Genomic DNA, 20,935 nt, shown 5'->3' with positions numbered 1-20,935 from the left:
AAGTCTTACATCACTTCTGCTGGTTCCCACCTTGGTAACATCTCCTCGCTTTGCTTTCCCTTCTAAAGTGCCGGCGTCTTAAATTTAAGAATCAAAACAGAAGTTTGTACCATTTCATTGCGATTGAATCATAGAAATGTATCTAATTTCATTATGATTAGATAAACATCTATGGAGATGATTTTATATGGGTGAAAATAAAAAATGTAAATTCTTCAAGTTGATGTTTCGTTATCTTCATCTGTAAGCCTTCACGCTCAGCTACGACAACTGCAAGCTAATTCCTCTTCTGTATTCCCGGAATCATGACACATATATCATTTCGAGAAAATCAAAATCCATGTCATATGACCCTTACGTAATTCTGGTGATGTAAACTGAACTAAAACTCAACCAGCCAATAGTAATTTTATAGCAATATTAACTGTCCAATCAAAATGCTTTGAAAACCAAAACTAACTCAGTCTGACTTGAGATTTCATCCTGATCATTACGCACTTGCTTTCCACGCTTTGGCCTAGCTAAACTGTTGTCTCTCTGCTGCTGCTTTCTTGTTACAAAGTTATCAAAACTGTAAGCCTTTAGGAATAGTTTCATTTAATCTGCCGACTTCTGTGTAGCTGCAACATATTGCGGAAAATAAAACTGAAGATTTAATCTGTCTTCGCGTCAAATTAAGATTTAATCAAAACGTCAGCACTACCAAGCCATCAAAATTTCTGCACCTGAAAATATTACAACTGAGTCGACATGACACATGTCCTCTGCGTTGGAATTCCAGTGGAAATGTCATCGCAGTGTCTACAATAACCAACCATCTCTTCAAACTTCCATATGTAACGGAAATTCATAATGTATATCGATTATATGCAAGTCCAAAAGTGCTAACGTCAGTGAAAACGAAGTGTACAGTCATCTCTTAAATGTTTAGAAGAAAAAAAAATGTTTTAAATCATCAAAGTGTGCCTATTCTTCACAGAAGTGTTATCATCCATATTGTGACTATGACTGTGAAAGCGAATTAGTTAATTAATGCCTTCATGTTCTAAACTTCAAGATATCTACGGCTCCGTCAATCTATGTGCGCAACCTGGAATCATCAAGTCGTGTTAAAAGTTAAGTTTTAAGACAAAATCCATTCCTCGAAATTTAATCTAGTATATACGGTGATTTAATAAGTGCAACGTTATTCAACAGCAGTATGAAAATATGAAAAAAAAATCGAATAATAGATTTGCTGCGAGTGCTTAACAATGAAATCCAGTGCGGTAAAATCCTAGTATACGGTGCAGCCTTGGCGCGATTTTCAAAATTCTCGCCAACACCAAAAAATGACCAAAAAGAACGTCTATGTATGTACTATACACTATATACTATCACTATATACATAGTATACACCATGTATAACTATATATATTCTTTGAATCACGCGTTTACTGCTCATCGTATATGTCCCGTTTTTACTGCTCATCATAGTCGTCAAAAGTAGCCAAATCCCGTGTGCACCGGATACTAGGATTTAACCATCTAGGGTATGCCAGCCTTTCAAAATTAATCCAGAGTTTGTTTACAGTAAAATGACGAATGTTTTCCGAGTGCTGACGTTTAAAATCATTCCAGTGCTTTTAAGGTTATCGAACTGCATATCTTAATATGGCTTTTATGCGAATAAATTAGGTTGTTCTTTCTCAGTTATATAATTATGTAAAAATTTATTTTGTAACATTCTGCGATAGCAAGAACCTTCCCTGAAAAATTATGATTATGTGAACTTTCAAACAAAACGATTTTTGGATTGAAATGCTGAAAAATCCAATAGGACTTTAAAATTTATTTTAAAAAATCTGATGTGTACACCACATGACTTCCTTGTACGGAATATTAAATTATACGCATTTTTTCTTGCATTTCATTTAAACGTATTAGATTGAATTAAACCTACTTCGCCGACAGCGCATAAACCACAAGAATAAATGCATTCTTTAAAATTCACTTTGTTTACCATAGCGACACTCTGGCGCTAGGTTTACTTAACAGTATTATATTCCATTCATATTATAACTCAGAATGCATAAAATTTATATCATTTAAAGAATTATCTAATCGTTGCCACATGTTCTATTCAAATACTATAATAAGGCTAGAACGATGTATAAAAGAAATTAAGCAAACAAAACAAAAAAGAAACAGTTTTTCACAGACGATTGAGTATTTCTCATTCAATTAATTCAGTTTTCACTTCGCGACAAGGCAAAAATACATAAAAACTCAAAATATCTGAATTAAAAATTACGAAGTAAATCTTAAACTCTTATTTACTCAAAAAAATTTCAGAAATGATTAAGCATTTTTTAAATAATAAATGAAGGCGTTATCTTTGTTGTTGCGAAGCTAAGTTTCTCTAGATTGGCAACAAATCCGCTATCCTGCTGTTTCAAATGTAAACAAGAGCAATGGCCGCCATCAAAAACATTATTAGGCTTAGCGGCACTTAAACAATTTTAAAATTGTTGAGAATTCTAAAAATATTGCATTCAGATTTACTAAAGGCATAAAACATTAACCGGAAGATGATAAGAACAACATAATTCAATCATTTTTAAAGCAAAAAATGTACAATTTACGAACATATATGAGTAAAGAAATTGAGATCACTAAGCCAGGTAACAGAGTGGATATATATATAAATATATTTATTTACGTTTGGTGCGGCCGATTGCAACCAAAATACGAGGTGCACATCTACATGTTATAGCAGTCCTATATACAAAATTTCAACGTTCTGAGGCTACTCATTTTTGAGTTATGCGAGATACGTACGCACGCACGTACAAACGCCACGAAAAATTCTATTCAGAATTCATTTTAAAACAGTTTTATAATTTTTTTTGGGGAAAACAGTGTTTTATTCTGTCCTTACATACAGATATTACGGAAATACATCGATAAATTGCATTTGAAAGAGGTCAAAATGGGATACTTTCGTTGAAATATGCTGTCTGAAGCTTTTCGCGATTACAATACTTCCTTTTTACTTCGTACAAGGAAGTAAAAATTGATATTGACAAATTATATTTTATAGTTCTTTATTTAATAACTGCTGAGCAAAATTTTAAATGTACGTTTTTTTTTCCCCCCCCCATTTACTAGTGCTTTAATGCTTTCTTTTTAAAAAGGCTTCTCTGTCGCTACGCCGTTCTCTTCTTGGAGGGGGGATGTACGAAAAAGAATATGTAAAAGATTAAATTAGCAGCTAAATTAATTGCTCTTCTCTATTCTAAAAATAGCAACATATATTTGCACTGCGTCATTTCGAGAAAAATCTGTGTCATCTGACTGTTACGTAATTCTGGTGTTGTAAATTGAACTAAAATTCAACCAGCTAATAGTAATAGTATCTATAAACATATTACAAAATATTTATATAAATTCTCTTTACAAAATTTTAATATCCCCTTATATAATTTTGGAAATAAAATTAATAGAAAGATAATAATCAAAGTCATGATTCGCAAACATCGAATGATATATGTACACACACACATATATACATATATAAGTAAGAAAAATATAGAATATGTAAAAAATTAAATTAGCAGAGTAAACTTAATTATTCTTCTCTATTCTAAAAATGTTATTCTCTCTGCACTGCGTCATTTCTAGATTACTCCATGTCATATGACTGTTACATAATTATGATGTTGTAAATAGAACTAAAACTCAAACAGCAGTTAGTAATTTTGCAGCAATATTAACTGTCCAATCAAAATGCTTTGAAAACCAAAACTAACTCAGTCTGACTTGAGATTTCATCCTGATTATTACGCACTTGCTTTCCACTTTATTTAATTATTGACCTAGCTAAACTGCTGTCTGTCTGCTGCTGCTTTCTTCCTACAAAGTTATCAAAAATGTAAGCCTTTAGGAATAGTCACATTTAATCTGCCGACTTCTGTGTAGCCGAAACATGTTGCGGAAAATAAAACTGAAGATTTAATCTGCTTTCACCTAACATTTCCTGGTCATTGCTTCCTACTCATGAATATATTACATATATATATAGGAAAAAGAATATTCAAATTTTAGCTTAGTAAATTAGTTTTTAATAATCACGGTTTTATAGCACTTGGTTAACCAACGGAATTATAACTTAATTTGTTGGTCTTAAATAAACTTAAATTTAATAGCACTGCAGAAACGTTTCCCTGAAATGCAACGTATGAATTATTATTCTTAAAAGTACGTTCCCCTAATTTCCCTTTCGAATTCAAACAGGCTATAACTGCTTTGCAATAATACATTACTTACTACTGGATTTGTAATTGGTAGAATTCAAGCTATGTTTTTCAATGTTAATTTTAAGGTGCAGTTCAAAGGATAATGCATTTTATTGCTCAAAATGCCAAAATTGAATATATTTTGGGTACTACTTTGGTAGATGATTGCACGGATTTTTGGCGATTTACATTGGCGCTATTGTTGGCGCGGTTTTTACAGTCGTCAGCCATCTTGAAAAATGCTGTTTTTACGTATTTCACGCATAGTAAAGTATTCGAAACTTTAAAAAAATAAATATCGTTATAAATAATGAATTGATTTTTTGTTGAAAACGTTGTTTTTTTAAGATGGCTGGCAAATGTAAATAAATACATTTATTAAGAGTATAAAAAGCTAAAGTAAGGTTAAATTATTAATTTCATATAATAGAATAAAAATTCATATAATAGAAAATTTCATATAATAAAAAAAACATTGCGCCAACATTTAATTGGAATAAAATATTACTTAAATTGAATATTGAATTAAAAACATCATACCAACATTTAAAAGAATTAAAATTTTTCAATTACTTAAATTCAAATTCTTTGAAATAAGTTTTATAGGATATAATTATTTAACATTAAAACATATGTGGCAATAAATATCTCAGGAAGTTTTTGAAAACAGTGTATTAATTTTTTAATAAAAATTTAAGTATACAATAATAAAGTAAAAGAGAAATATGTACTTAAATTTTTTAAGCATTTTACTTTACGTATATTGATAAGTACCAGAAAAAATAACGATCTTCATCTGTTATCCATATCTCTCGCACTTCATTGAAGAAGCAATTAGCGAGGTTTCCTTCAAAATTTTTAAATAAATTTCCTCTGACGCTATTAACAATTTATAAATAAATCTTTGATTAGGAAATTCAGGTTGGCCAAAATAAGGTCTCAAACGGCAATTTTTTTATGTCGATACCAATAATTCTTGGTAATTACCAGTAACAACATTCATCTTCGAAACGGAGACATCCATTCGCTTTGAAATCTGAGGAATTCGAAGAGATGAATAATAAAATTTTAAAATGGCGCGGTAATGCACAAATATTCAGTAACCAATCAGGGAGCTGATTACATCACGCCTAGAATTAAAATTATTTAAATAATCATTCATAATAAAATCATATTTAAAAAAATGCAAAATTAAATTGTATTTTAATATTTAACAGCCATAAATAATGTTTAAAACATTAGATTAAATTTATAGATATTAAAGCCAATTACTTTTAAAATATTGTGACGTCATTCATGACATCATTCATAACATAAAATTCCATAAAATGTCATAAACAATAAAAATTTTTATTTAAAATAAAAATGCAAAATTAAATTCATTTTTATTATTTAGAAGTCATAAATAATATTTAAAACACGGAATTTATGCATAATAAAACGTATTATTTTTTAAATAAAATGACAACAAAGTATCGGTTACCATAAATAACTTGTCTAGCATTGCGTTTACCATAAGTCGTATCACTCGCCAAAAAAAAAAATCGCCAAAATCCGTGCAACCGTCTACCAAAGTAGCACCATATTTTGCTTTGCTTAGCATATGGAAAATATGTCACATGAAAATCGAATTTTCACATCTTTTATAATTTCAATTGCAGTGAAACGTTTCTATCAATTACTATCAGTTATACTATCGTTACAAAATAAGCAGTAAATCTTTTTGTCATTATAGTCTGAGTTCTTTGCAGAAATTTGAATAATATCGTAGTACCCTATCAGTATGAAATTTATACGAAAGCCTTTTTTTTAGCTGTAGTTAACGAACTGAATCTGAAGAAAATATCCTGCAAAAAATCTTTCAACAAGCCTTTTTCCCGACTGCTCTCAAGTAAACTGGTGTAATAAATTACCCACTTATCTACAGAATCAGAAGCTTAGTCTTATCATAAAATGGCACATTTGCGGAATTTCTCCCTCGAAACTAAATCTTGAAGACCCTCGAGATGTCGAACTATAAAAGCGTCCTGATCTCTACTGCTGAGGTTTTGCTCATAAATCTTTTGCAATGAAATAACATGCAATTACATATACCAGTGCGATAGTTCAGAGAATCAATATATAGATTTAGATTTTGAATTCATCAACTTCTAAATTCAGGATAAAAATTTAAATTATTCATTGAATCTTGGGTACTTGAAATATTTTAATTTTTGTTTTTAGTGAATTAAATAATAATCATGTTAAAATAGAATAAAAAATGAATTTAAATAACACAAAATAATTCAAAACAATATTTTATTTATTATATATTTTCTTTACATACATTACATAAAAGTGCTATTCTATAAAACAAACTTGTTAACATGCGTTTGTTATGTAATTAATTTGCGAAAGAATGCTTAATAAATCAGAAACTCCTTTCATTAATTAACAGTTATGGTTAAAATGAAAAAAAATTACTAAACAATTACGCTATAATTTATGTGAAACAAATAGTTTATTTCAAATATATGTATATGTAAAGTAGAAATTACTGAAATTCATACTTTTTATGTTCATTTTATTCAAGTTATTCAGTTTGTCGACGTCAACAGTCACTCAGTTTTGTTTTTCAATCCTCAGAATCCAATGTGCTGCCAAGAATATGGAGATTTTCTCCCGAAATATTGGTAGCACATTCAGAACTGGCCCATTATCAACCGACATGATAAAATATCTTCTGCGATGCGACTGGTAACTGGTCTTCGAATTTAAAAATTAACAACTGGCTTTCCACGCTGATATGTAGCTTTAGAATACAGCGAAATGTGATATGAAAAATGGAAAGGTTAGACTCGAAAGATATCTAACATCAATATCGTGATATAAAAATGTTTTGAAGTCTTCTTAATTACATATTTTCTACCGCACGATCGATAATAAGACTTAAAAAAATTAGAGACTGTTCTTTCTGCAAACTTGATAATGTATGAGTATCCTAATCTGGCAAAACTTCTAACATCAACTTTCATCGTATAAAAAATGAACATTCAGGAGAAGCACTGGAGATAATAAATCAAATATCACAGCTTGAGAGATTTCACATATTGCCTACCAATTTTAATTTATCAAATAGAAGATCGATAGGCATTGATTAAATAAGATTATTTAAAAACAAATTAACTGCAATACGTATTTACAAACCTTACAATCACGACAATCATGTTTAAAACCACAGTTAAAAATTACTCTCAAACCTTTCCATTCCACAACGGCCAGACAATGTGACACACATATTTTGGAATGTGTGGCTCTTTCCTGACTTAGACCCGTTCTGTGAATTCTTAGTTTATCTTTTGCATAACTGGTTAAGCAGAATAAGTTGAAACGTTGAGTATGTGGAAATTTTGTATATAGGACTGCTATAATACGCAGTTGTGCACCTCCCTCTTTGATTGCAATCGGAAGCAGCAAAAGTATATAAATATATTGTTGCGTTTTTCTTACGTACGAGATCGTGGATTTGGAGTGAATAATGAGATTACTTGATCAAGTATCGAAACACAATTTATTAGCCAGTATTACTCAAACAATCACGTTTATAGTCGTCAAAGAACTATTATAAACACGCTGAAATAGTCAGCGACACAGCTTTCAGGCTATAAAGGTGAAGACAACTTCATGGTAAAACACCAGAGTACAACTCGCGAAGCACTATACAATACACTCGATAGCCTCAACGATGCACACTCTCGATGCACCAACTCACGATACAGCCGACGACCAACTCGAGACTACACTGACGATCAACTCGATGGACTAGGCACTGACATACTGACTATTAACCGACTCACTCTCCGCGTACCAGCAGGGTTGATATAGCTTTTGGCTTGCATTCGAAAACATTTTGGGGCAAACCGGTAAATCACTTAAGTGTTCATTCCAGAAAGTTCTCATCCGTCTTTGGCGTATCGCCAAATGTCTCCAAATGGGCAATTTCTCTCCAAATATGGCAATATGGCAACCCTGCCTTTCCTTGCCTTTTTTTTTTTTTTTTTTTTTTTTTTTTGGCAATTCCAAATTTTCTTTCACTAAGAATTAACAGAACGGGCCTAACGTGCTCTGCTTCTGCCCACGCACGTTTGTACTATTACTTCGAAACTGATTTCAAGAATCGATGGTAAATCTTCTTTATCTGCGTAAAATTTTCCTTTTTTTTAGTTCCGTTCTTTTGATAATTCCTCCAAAATATTCGATAACTCTAACTTGGGGTATATCGAGGACATTATTTAATTTCGACACAAAATAACTTTCATATTTTTTCAGATAGTTGACATCTTTCGTATAATGGCTAATAACTAAGTCCTTCCGTAGCAAAATAAATTCGTTTTGCTGATGCTGTTTAAGGACAGACGCAGTCATATTCAACACAATAATATAAATAAATTGAATCATTTACAAATTCCATATATAAATATTACATATACAAATTGAGAAAGAAAGATTGACCTTTTTGCGTTTTGTGTGCTAAATCCCTACTTTTCTGGCAAATTTTGCTTTGGGTTTATTGTAAGTGTATAAGGATAAGGATAGCGAATTTTGAATTAATAATACGTACTGATACCACTAAAATTAAGTTTAAAGATGATAAGCCGTTTCATACCTGTTCGTGACTTCACTCTATTTCGAAACCTTCATTTTTATCTAATACTTTAGGATACAGTAGTATTTTGGTTATTTTTTGAAGTAAGGTTTCATATTAGTTTTGGCTTGGTATAAATTTTATAAGGCATTTCAATTCTTAATTTAGCATAAGGTTTATAAAGCATTAGACTTAATATAAAGTTTTCAAATTAAGGCCTCTTCGTACGGCTCGATTTTAATACATTCTGGTCCTGAAAGGTCCTGAAAATACGGAGGCGATATTTTTATATTTTTTTTATCTTCATACATTACTATTCACATCTTTATAAACAAAATTAGTATACTGCAGGAATTTAATAGTTTTTTTTTAATTAAAAAAAAAAAAACACAGAATACGGCTCACGCGATTTTAGCAAGCATGGAATAAAAATATGAAAATACACGGGATTCTTTTTGATTTTGATAAATACATATGCTAACTAATTTATACATCTAATAATATTACTTGTACTCACGAATCATTATACTAAAATGTTTTTAGTGAGGTAAACTTTGAAACATGGCTCTAAACTAAGGTGACCAAATTTTAACATTGGTAAAGCGAGACACCATTGACAAGGGGGGAGGGGGGAATTCTTCATTAAAAATTTGGTCTATATGGAGCAATACAAATTATCATAGAACGCAAAAATAGTATTGTAATATATACATATTTTTAATTTCAACATAAGTACAATTTACAAATATAATACATTAAAAAATTACGTATGGTATTATTTTATTCTTTGGCATATTTCTCATTTGAGTGAATTTAGTAGATTGCTATCGTTTATTTGTTGAATAACTTTTGGACAACTTGTGATGTACAAGATCTGAAGGAATGATTGTGATTATTAGCATAAAAAGACATAAGTGTTTCTGCTAATGCTAATTTCTTTTCTTCGTCTCCATAAATTGTTTTCCGAAAGAATTCCTGCATTTTGGAGGAAGATGCAGTAGTATTTAAATATTATTTATTTTTCTGTGTCCCCGAGTGCTTTGAAATATCCTTCTTCCAGCCCGGCGAAATAGAAATTTACTATTACATTTCTCACATTTTCCCATGTGATCACTTTTTTTTTTTTTTTTTTTAACAAAAGGAAATTCACTTCTTAGATGATCTTTGAATTTGTATCTTCTGTTCTTACTCATGTTAAAAATCTAAAAAAGTAATTTATTATAAATTTATAAATTATATTATATATATATATATATTGCTTAAAAATACAGTAAGTAGGTACATAATTACATGAACATATTTTATTGTTAGCTTAAAAATTAAATTAATTTGTTTCTTATAAAGTAACTATATTTTAAATATTATTTAAATTTTAATCCTATAATTTTTTCTAAATAATAGCAGTATTAACTTCCATTATTTTTCCTTTGAATTTGCCGTTACGTACGTCGTAAGCCTCACTTTCAAGACCGACGCTGGACAAATTGTTAAAATCGGGACTGTCCCACCAAAAGCGCGACTTCTGGTCACCTTACTCTAAACATAATCCAGCTTTCATTCTTCACACAAAATGCGAGACTCTTTTCGTGTTTTTTTCCCGTTGTTGTCCTTTTTGGAGTAACACACAGCACATATCCTTCTAGGTTCCTTTATTATAGAATTTGATGGTATGCGGCTTGAAAAATGCTTCCCTACATGGAGAATAAAGTCCATACTATCATCACTAAACCCTATTGTTGAGCATTTAGCAGAAGTTTTGTTTTCGGGTACTAGGGTAGTACGACATCTCCTGATTGCATCTGTCAATACCCCCTATTGTAAAGTTATAATCATAACTTACTTTGGGCTTTAGTTTTTCTTTTGACGTCCCTGAGAAAACTGATGCAGATGACGCATCATGAAAAAAAGTAAGCATATTAACTATTTTGTTATCATTCTACAATGAAGGAAGCAACAGCGTCGTTCGTGTTCTGCTGTGAAGAAACAATAGTACTCCTTTGCAATGATATAATCCTATAGCGCCATCTAGGCGCAAAACGAAACATGAAATATGAATATTATAATATTCTCTGCCTACACGGAGAAAAAGCGGAGCCCGTTTTGAAAATAAGAGAAATAAACTTACGCATGCTTTTTCACGTGACCCGTATTACTAGACGGATTTCGTATCCCGTGGAAATTGCAGAGGCCTTACGCTGAAGGTTAAGATATAAGGTTTTATATTAAGATATAAGATTTCAAACATTGTTTCAGATTGAGATATATATTTCAGATTATTATATATATATATATATATATACACTCATGTCCATAAATTAAGGATAATGCAAAATCAGGCAAAGGAAGAGTTAGAAGCAAAACAAATTTGACTTTGTAAAGCTTATTTATTAAACAAAAGGTAAAGAGCAAAAGAAGATGCTATATATTTGATATTATTAAAAAAATAGCGATTTTTTCTTCCTGAAGCAAATTACAAAAAAAAAACCTGTTTACAAAAACCAATATTACATGATTGGTATGATTGTTAATACATTGTATGTCTCCCAGACGACGCAATACAGTCCATACAACGCCTAGGCATGCTGAGTATCAAATTATCGATCTGATCTTGGGAGATATTACACCACTCAAAAAGCAATGCTCTCCGGTAGACATGCAGGAGGAGGTTGACGGGCTGCAAGTCGTCGGCCAAGCATGTCCCACACGTGCACTACTGAATTCAAGTCCGATGAGAATGCTAGCCAGTCCATACGGGTGATATCCTGCGATTGAAGGCATTCGCTTACGATGTTTGCTCTGTGAGGATGGGCGTTGTGATTCATAAACACAAATTGTACGCCCATGGCGTACCGACAGAAACGTACATGTTGTTCCAGAATGACGTCCCGATAGATTAGTCTTGTCATGGTTCCAATTTGAACATTTCAATGATATTTTCTGTTGGTAACGGGTACCTGGAGCTCTCCATATAAAAGTCCGGCGAGAATCAGACTGCAAGCTAAACCTGGACTCTTCGGAAGAACACTATTGCGGTGTCCACAATGCATGCTCTCTTCTCCAGGCTAACCGCAGGCAACAGTGAGTTGTAGTAAGTCGAACGCATCTGAGAGGTCTGCGTGCATATAGACCAATCTGCCCTAAGCGTCTGTACACGGTCTGCCTTGAAATTGTCGTACCAGTGGCTGAAGAGAGCTGGCGAGACAGGTCTGAGGCTGTGCTCCGCCTGTTTCTTTTGGCAGTAACTGACAAATACCGGTCCTCATTCGGCATTGTAACTCTGGGGTGACCTGTGCTGTAACGTCTACTCATATTACCATCATCTTGGAATGATTGCCAAAGCCTGGCGATGACACTCTGGGCAATTTCAAGTTCGTCTGATACTTCCAGTTGGGTACGCCCACATTCCAGACGGCCGATAATTCTACCACGTAAAAAAATCATCCAAATGCGTCCTTTGTGTCATAACTATTCGGTTATTGCACTGAAATTGTCATAAAGAGAATGCGAACAATTTTACACTCTCGTCATTGTGACGTATCATCGGTGTCATCTGGTTACTTCCTGAAATTTGCATATGATTCTTGAAGATGTCTGTAGTGATTTTACAGGTGATATATTTATTTTAGAGTTCGATTTCCGCGTGATTCCGAATTATCCTTAATTTATGGACATGAGTGTATATACATGTAATGATATTTTTAAATCAATTGATTAAATTAAATTCTATTAATATTGCTTAATAACCTGTTGGCAATTCTTTACCTAAATTGCATCCCTGTTCCTAAATTTTGGCGAAATCCTTTCTTTAGTATAAAATATATTAACCTGTTGGCGCCCGCCAAATCGCCAAACTCATAAATCTGTCATATTACATAAAGTACTTAAGAACACTCCTGATGAGAAGATAGCCTCACCTCGTGATTTCAATGAATATCGCTGATTGGAATGGCCTCGTGACGTACACATATGTATAAGTAGGGCTTCTGCTCAAGGTACGAGGAGAACGCTTACGAGATGGATGCTAAAATAAACCTACCACTTTATATTCCAAAATTTGTCTCATTCCTGTTGCCCCGGCTGCACAAAACAAATAATGTATGAGAAATTACATTTCAGAAAGCCGGTAGGATACCACCTTCAAAGGGATTATCTAAAAAAGAAGATACCCCAAGGATTATACGGATAAAATGTTACGCACTTAAGATGAATTTGCCGCTGTGCGACTTCTATGTTTCTACATTTTTCTGTAGGCGTTCTTGCTTCAAGAGAATCATCCTTCTGTTACCTGTATTCTGGTATTCTGCAGATTATTTTACGTCCAGAGAAGCACCCTTCTGCCCCTGTGATGTGCGATCTGTGTTTCCAACGAAAGTTCGTCGTTCATCAAATGTGCTCTTACCGTTGAGCTACTTTTGAGGATGGAAATCTTTCCCACGGCGTTCTGTGTTGCTCTCGAGAGCTTTGTGCTTGTGTGGTGATTGATCGTGTTTTGCGAAAATCTAATCAAGAGTGCACAAAAATGTGTATTTTCGTGTCGATTTCATCACTCGTATTCTCGTCACAATAAGTCAAACAGACGCAATTAGTAAAAAGATTGGCGATGCAAATGATATTACTATTGAGTTATAATTACTGATTTAATAATAGTGTTTTTATTTTGAAAATTTTAAAAAGTATTATTTTGGTATAAATGTATTTTAAATTTGGTATTTAAAGGATGTATTTTGGTTTTAATATTGTTTTGGGGAAATTTAAAGAGTATTATTTTTGAATTAGTTTTATTTATAAAGTATTATTAGTTTTATTTATGAAAGTATTATTAGTTTTATTTATGAAAGTATTATTAGTTTTATTTATGAAAGTATTATTAGTTTTATTTATGAAAGTATTATTAGTTTTATTTATGAAAGTATTATTAAGAGAATAATGGCTAATGAAAACATCTCTGATCCTGATGATTCATTAAGGGCAGCTAGCGCTTAACCTGAAACAAGTATAATTTCCTTTGACGCGCAGAATGATATGGATATAAATTCATGGCTTGAGTACTTTAACAAAACTCATTTAGATAAAGATGAAACATGGAAGCTTAATAATGTAGCTCGATATCTAAAAGGTAATGGACTTAGCGTATATGTCAAAAACTGCCATAAAATTACTAAATATGTGGAATTAGTCCAAATTTTAAAGGAAAATTTTTTCGACCCCACTTTAACTACGTTTGGTGATTTTGCCAATTACAAGTGCAATCATAAAGAGGACATAAAGCAATATTTTCGCAAAAAATTAGATATTGGTAAAAAATTAAATCTAACTCATGAAATGATCTTGGAGGGTCTGACGGATGGCCTTCCTATAGAATTAAAATCCTTAATGACGATCAACGCACCCTCTGACCCCATCTCTTGTAGTCTTGTCCATAAGCTTATTCAGATTAGCGAAAATCAACAAATCAAAAGTGCACCTCCCAGATTTGTTACTCCGATTGGGAACAGTCCCCGAAAAAATTCTGAGTGACAGGAATGCAGCCTTCACTTCCTCTAGATTCAAAAAATTTCTTAAAAAGCATAATGTTAAACAACTTTTAACTTCATCTCACCATCCCCAGACAAATGGTAAAGTAGAAAGAGTAAATCAATCAACAGTAAGTCGACTAAAATGTAAAGTAAATTCTTCTTCTAAAAAAGTACCATGGACTAAAGTGCTAGAGCAAGTTGTTATCGAATATAACAACTCCCCTCATACGGTAACTAAGTTCACCCCAGCATACTTACTATTTGGTAACCTCCCTTTTGAATCTCCAATTGATCAAAATAAATACCCTTCCTTAAATGAAGCAAGGGCTTTAGCAAAGAAAAGAACTATCGAATACCACCGAAAGAATAAAACTAGATATGACATCAGATTTGTAGAATCTAAATTTCAACCTGGAGATTTTGTCCTTTACGAGGAATTTGAATACCCAAATACTAGAAAATTGACTTCACCCTATTCAGGCCCTTATCGGATTATGAATAAATTATCTGAAGTTAATTATGAAATCGACAGGGAAAATTTTCACACGAAGAAACCAACTGAGATTGTACATGCGTCAAAATTAAGGTTCTATTATCCACCCGAGAACTTTAAATTACATCATGAATAAATCAAAATTTATAAATCAATAAACTATCCATAACCCTTCTTTTAGTTTTCATCCTGTTGTCCCCCTTAATAATTGATTTATCTCTCAGTGTCTGAAAAGTTTGTCTGCCCTTTTCTTTTACTGGGCACCTTCAAACTTGAGTTTCAGGTTCAATGCACTTTCCGTGTGGGAAACACTCAATTGAGGCTATACTACAAGTAGAGTACTATACCCTCACATTTCCTTGAGCTCATGTTTTCCTATGTTTGTGTTATAAATTGTAGCAACAGTTGAAAAAGTTAAATTTCAGTTGTTGAAATTTCTGAATTTCATTTTATGTTTCTGCAGCATCGTGTACAAAAAACTGGTATGGATGTTGGAAGTTAAATTTTGTTTTGTTATCATTAATAAGAGAAAAATAGAGTGACAAAATATGTTAAAAACCTAGCAAAATGTGTATTTTCAACAAGAGTATAAGAGCTCTAGTATCGTGACATAAAAACTCAGATGTTTTCAGTGACAATGCTGATCCATAATTCTAGCGCTAATTAAATGATCCGGAGATCTCCAAAGACCAGTAAAAGACTGAAGATGAGCCTGAATGACAACTCTAATGATTGTACGGACTCATACACAAACTGTGAATGGCATGCCCTAAGATATAAACTTACAAATTCAGTTATATTACTATTTCCTATCGCCGCGTAGCTAACCAGCAATATGTTATTAGTGCTTTTTTTGTTCTGCACTTAGTTACTATATTATAATCTCATTAATCATTTATTATATTTTATATACTGTATTAATTATATTCAAATATTTTATGTCATATTTTATGTAAACATTTTATATTTTATGTAAACATTTTGTGTGCCTTGAGGTAAATCCAATCAGTTTTCCTACTCACTTAATTTCCTAATAACTAATTTTCTGCTCTCACTATCTGGACTGTCTTGGGTCGACGGCCGCGACTGCAAGCCTTTTCAGATGGGGGGGGGGGATAATCTGTAATGATATTTTTAAATCAATTGATTAAATTAAATTCTATTAATATTGCTTAATAACCTGTTGGCGATTCTTTACCTAAATTGCATCCCTGTTCCTAAATTTTGGCGAAATCCTTTCTTTAGTATAAAATATATTAACCTGTTGGCGCCCGCCAAATCGCCAAACTCATAAATCTGTCATATTACATAAAGTACTTAAGAACACTCCTGATGAGAAGATAGCCTCACCTCGTGATTTCAATGAATATCGCTGATTGGAGGAGCCTCGTGACGTACACATATATGTATAAGTAGGGCTTCTGCTCAAGGTACCAGGAGAACGCTTACGAGATGGATGCTAAAATAAACCTACCACTTTATATTCCAAAATTTGTCTCATTCCTGTTGCCCCGGCTGCACAAAACAAATAATGTATGAGAAATTATATTTCTTCGGCATTGCAACTCTGGGGTGACCTGTGCTGTAACGTCTACTCATATTACCATCATCTTGGAATGATTGCCAAAAGCCTGGCGATGACACTCCGGGCAATTTCAAGTTCGTCTGATACTTCCAGTTGGGTACGCCCACATTCCAGACGGCCGATAATTCTACCACGTAAAAAATCATCCAAATGCGTCCTTTGTGTCATAACTATTCGGTTATTGCACTGAAATTGTCATAAAGAGCCTGCGAACAATTTTACACTCTCGTCATTGTGACGTATCATCGGTGTCATCTGGTTACTTCCTGAAATTTGCATATGATTCTTGAAGATGTCTGTAGTGATTTTACAGGTGATATATTTATTTTAGAGTTCGATTTCCGCGTGACTCCGAATTATCCTTAATTTATGGACATGAGTGTATATACATATACATAACTTATTTACTAATGGATTGAGCATATTATCTCCTTTGAGAATTTTAGTTGAATGAAGTAACTTAGAAGCATTTCAAATTAATCTTGAAATGTTTAAAAAAAAGAAACATTAAATATGAATCATGACAAAATTGAAAATGGAAACTTTATATATATAACTGAAATCTTATATATATATATTACGAATATTAAAGAAGAATTTAAGTTTGTAACTTAGTAAAAGTCGGTGAAAACATTTGTAGGTTCCTATCAAAATTCCAGAATCACTACGTGTAATATGAGTGATAAAGTAAATCTTAAAATATTTTTAAAATAACCTATCCAAACTACAGAAAAAAGGAAAAACGTGTACAAAAAATTGTGTTAATCTTCTCTGTTCAAAGCTTTGAAGCATTTTCTGAAGAATAAACTTAATCCTAGAGGGAATGAATCTAAATATTTTACATCAGCCTTTTTCGCTAAACTTGTCCATTTACATACATGCCACATATATTTGACTGCCGCCTTTTGTGTGCTTTTGCTGCAGTTATTTGTGAAACACTGGTCTAGTAAACTAATACTTTTCAGAAATTTTTCAAATGAAGAGTTGAGCGGACGTTGATTTATTAACGACGACGAAAGATTTCGGGAATAGACTTCTGTGTTTCCGTTACACTCAGAATACACACGATTCCCGACTTAAATACCCCAAAATTATTCCTTTGAGAATATTTAAAACCAGAACGGGAAATGTTGAAGAGTTGAAGGAATGAAAAAAAAAAGTCGGGGAGGAAAATGAACTCCTACCTCTGATGTTCTTGACCGTGTCATGCAATCTAACCGTAATCATCTCGTTCACTGAACTGCTAAATGAAGTGGATAATTGGCAGACACAGTGTTTTATAAATAGCCGCATATTAATAGACAATTGTAAGCATATTATCAGTTCCACATTCGAATGTGCGTAAATAGACAAGTGTAGAGAAAAGAATGATGGCAAATACGTGAAATTCATTATCTCTAACGTAGAATTCATTGCTTTCAAAATGGGTAATCGGAAATGCTTATATATAAGTTATAATAAGCATTTTGCTATAGGTCTAGATCTTGCTTAGTTCGATTAACAAATAATTTTAATATCTTCAGCTGACCTGGTTCCTGATTTCTCCTTATGTTATCGTTCTTGATATGCACAACGAGTTCCAGCTCTTTCAGGTAGTGTCTTCTTTCAGGTAATCAGGATGCATGACGATAGCATTTCTGAACTATTATCCCGCACCGCGTAAGGAAGTATAGATTGAAAAACGTCTGGCTTTCGCTACATTGTCACATAAGCAAAAGCCACATATGGTTGGTCAAGAGATACAATTTTTCCTGAGGAATCAAGGTCATATGAGCTGGTGTGAGTCGTCTGTTGGGTGTAAAGTTCAAATTGTCCTAACTTTCTAATAACATACAAATTCAAGAATAAAATTCTTAATACAGAAGTCCAACAAAATAAAAGCATGAAACATATTCACAGTATGGACTTAAATATTCTGTTTTTTTTTTTTTTTTTTTTTTTTTTTTTTTTTTTTTACCAGAACTTCAGTTTAAATCATTTTCACGACTTCCTTTCTTATTTCTGTGATCAGTATTTAGATGAACTAATATTAACATGTTTCTGCTCTTCTTACTATTTTAAAACGCGATAAACCTTTGTTTTTGATACTTGACATTTTTGTAATATTTAAGCACAGTACTTTTACTTATTTTGGAATCACAATCATGAAAGCTTACTATTGTCGCGAAATGCCCAGCCAAAGAATATGTATTGTTAAGAAGGAAAGCTTCACATCAGCAGGAGTGGCTCCCTCCGAACGAAAAGGGATACAACTGCGCATGCGTGAAATATCTGTCTCTAAAAAACGCCAAAGCTCGAAGCTGATGTCGAAGTTCGAACAGATTCGACAGTCACGTTTATCAAGAGTTTAAAGCTGTGTGACTCCATTTTTTCCCTACATATTGACAGATATAAAATCAGACATCAAACTGCGATATGAATAATACAATTTCAACTAGTAAAGCAAAAAAGCACGAAAATTCGAGTTTAAATTATCACGAAAAGTCAAAGAACGATTCATCTTAACCAGTGTTCCTCAATTTCCTGTACACGTGGCGGAGGTGGAAAATCTCGGCCAGGTACATGACAAAGGGGGAAATTCTCGCCAACAGGTTCAGTCCCCAAATCCCTTGGCGAATTGTCCCTTTTCTTTATAGCGGCGTAGAAGACAAGCTGGTTTACATTACGTCTATGGAGCCTTTCCTTCTTTACATAGACTTTCTTTGGCCCAGCTGCTGTAAGCAGGGTTAGGGTTGCCAGATTTGAGAAGAAATCTCCCATTTGGCGATATGCCATAGACAGGGCGAGAACATTCTAGATCGCATTCTTAGCGTGTTTCTCGGGAATATTCTAGACGATAAGTTAAAGCTATATATATCCTGCTTGTCCTGAGATAGAGTAGTTGAGGGGCGCAAAGATCTTCCGAATCAGCCAGTTTTCAAAGCTTTTCTCACCAGCTCGACAATTTTACTTCTTTACCATCAATGAATTTGATATGCCTTTATTTTGGGGCTTATGTCCGCTTGTTTGTTTAATTGGATTTTTACCCGAGTTGCGCAATAGAGTTTATTTTCAAACTACCGTCAACGGACACAGAGCACTTCGCCAAAGTATAGCTTAAATTTCTAGTAGTTGACGCCTGACTACCGCACATGTATTGCAGGATGTTACCTAAGAGACTAACTTGAGAGCGATCGGTGGAATCGGGAGCTGTATGTAGTGCTATGTCGTGAAGTTATCTTCATCGTTATAGCCTGAAGGCTGTATTGTTGGTTATTTCAGTATGTGTGCATAATTTTTCGACGAGTGAAACGTGTCTTTGGAACTGTCCTGTGTAATAGTGCTTACTGGCGACTAAATTGTGTTTTGACTCTTCATCAAGTGTTATCATCAATTACTCCAAATTCACGAACAAGTAGAACGCAACACTAATTTGTTCTTGGCAGCTACTGTTTAGTGAGATTTCTACTTTATATGCGGTTCGAATATTCAGCTTAAACTGCTACTGTTTTGAAGGAAATGAATCAATGTTTTAATGTCAACTTGCACAATTTTCGTATTTACTTTAACTGCCTCGCTAAACAAAGCAGCTATCTTATTTTTACAACATCATTAAAATTAAAAATAATGTAAAAATATAATTAAATATTGAAACAAATAGAGGAAAATATTTGTGTTTAAAAAATGAAAGAAAATGATTTTAAAAAATCTACAATTTTAATCATTACGCTGGACAGAGATGACAAGTACCGTTTCCAGAAACAATCTAAGGAGAAGAATTCGCTGTTATGGGGCTTGAAAAGGATTATGCTGTACCTATACACACTTGTCAGAAGCTCTTTTATGAATTATAAAAATTCTGGAAGATTTAGAAAAATTCAGTTAAAAATATTAAAAAATACTACAAATTATATGAGTTATGTGTATTCTGAATAACTTCATTTAGAGATATAATTAAATTAATAAAATCAACGTATAAAAAACTACGTTTGCTCTTTTTTAATCTTTAATATTACTAAGCGATGTATAATTTTAAATAAAAAATAAATCGAAGATTTTACGCTGCTTTCAATGGCAGCTTCGCTGGAATTGGCAATTTGCCTGGTCACGTAAATGACAAGTGACTTATCTGATAACGTAATAAGCACAAGACAATGGAGCACAAACAAGTGACATGAAAAAGCTATTAATTTCACAGATACACTTATTCTTGATCATTTTAAAGTTTATCATACATACTTAAGTTTAAATATTACTGATACTATGAAAGAAAACATAATTCAGTTCTTTTCCAAAAATTTTGATTTTTCTGAGAAACAGCATAACCTTGAAATGTTGAATTCAAGCAATTTCTTTCATAATTAATAAACAGTATTTCATTCCTGAATAACCTTGGGGCAGCATTGCAAGAGTGTGTGAACGTAATTCTGGCGTGGCTAGAGGTCTTTAATGTTCCCAAAT

At 32.7% G+C, this 20,935-nt stretch overlaps 1 protein-coding gene across 1 annotated transcript in view; it reads right to left on the bottom strand.

The window, feature by feature from the left end:
• LOC118186632 (uncharacterized) overlaps nucleotides 1-20,935 on the bottom strand; it is a 435,694-nt gene that overhangs the window by 251,814 nt on the left and 162,945 nt on the right. The gene's annotated exons all lie outside the window — the stretch shown is intronic.

This window comes from Stegodyphus dumicola, chromosome 3 (assembly GCF_044657685.1).
Source record: "Stegodyphus dumicola isolate Sdum_Otavi_A_Nest chromosome 3, ASM4465768v1".
Lineage (NCBI taxonomy): Eukaryota > Metazoa > Arthropoda > Arachnida > Araneae > Eresidae > Stegodyphus > Stegodyphus dumicola.
This window is presented reverse-complemented; position numbering and strand designations above follow the sequence as displayed.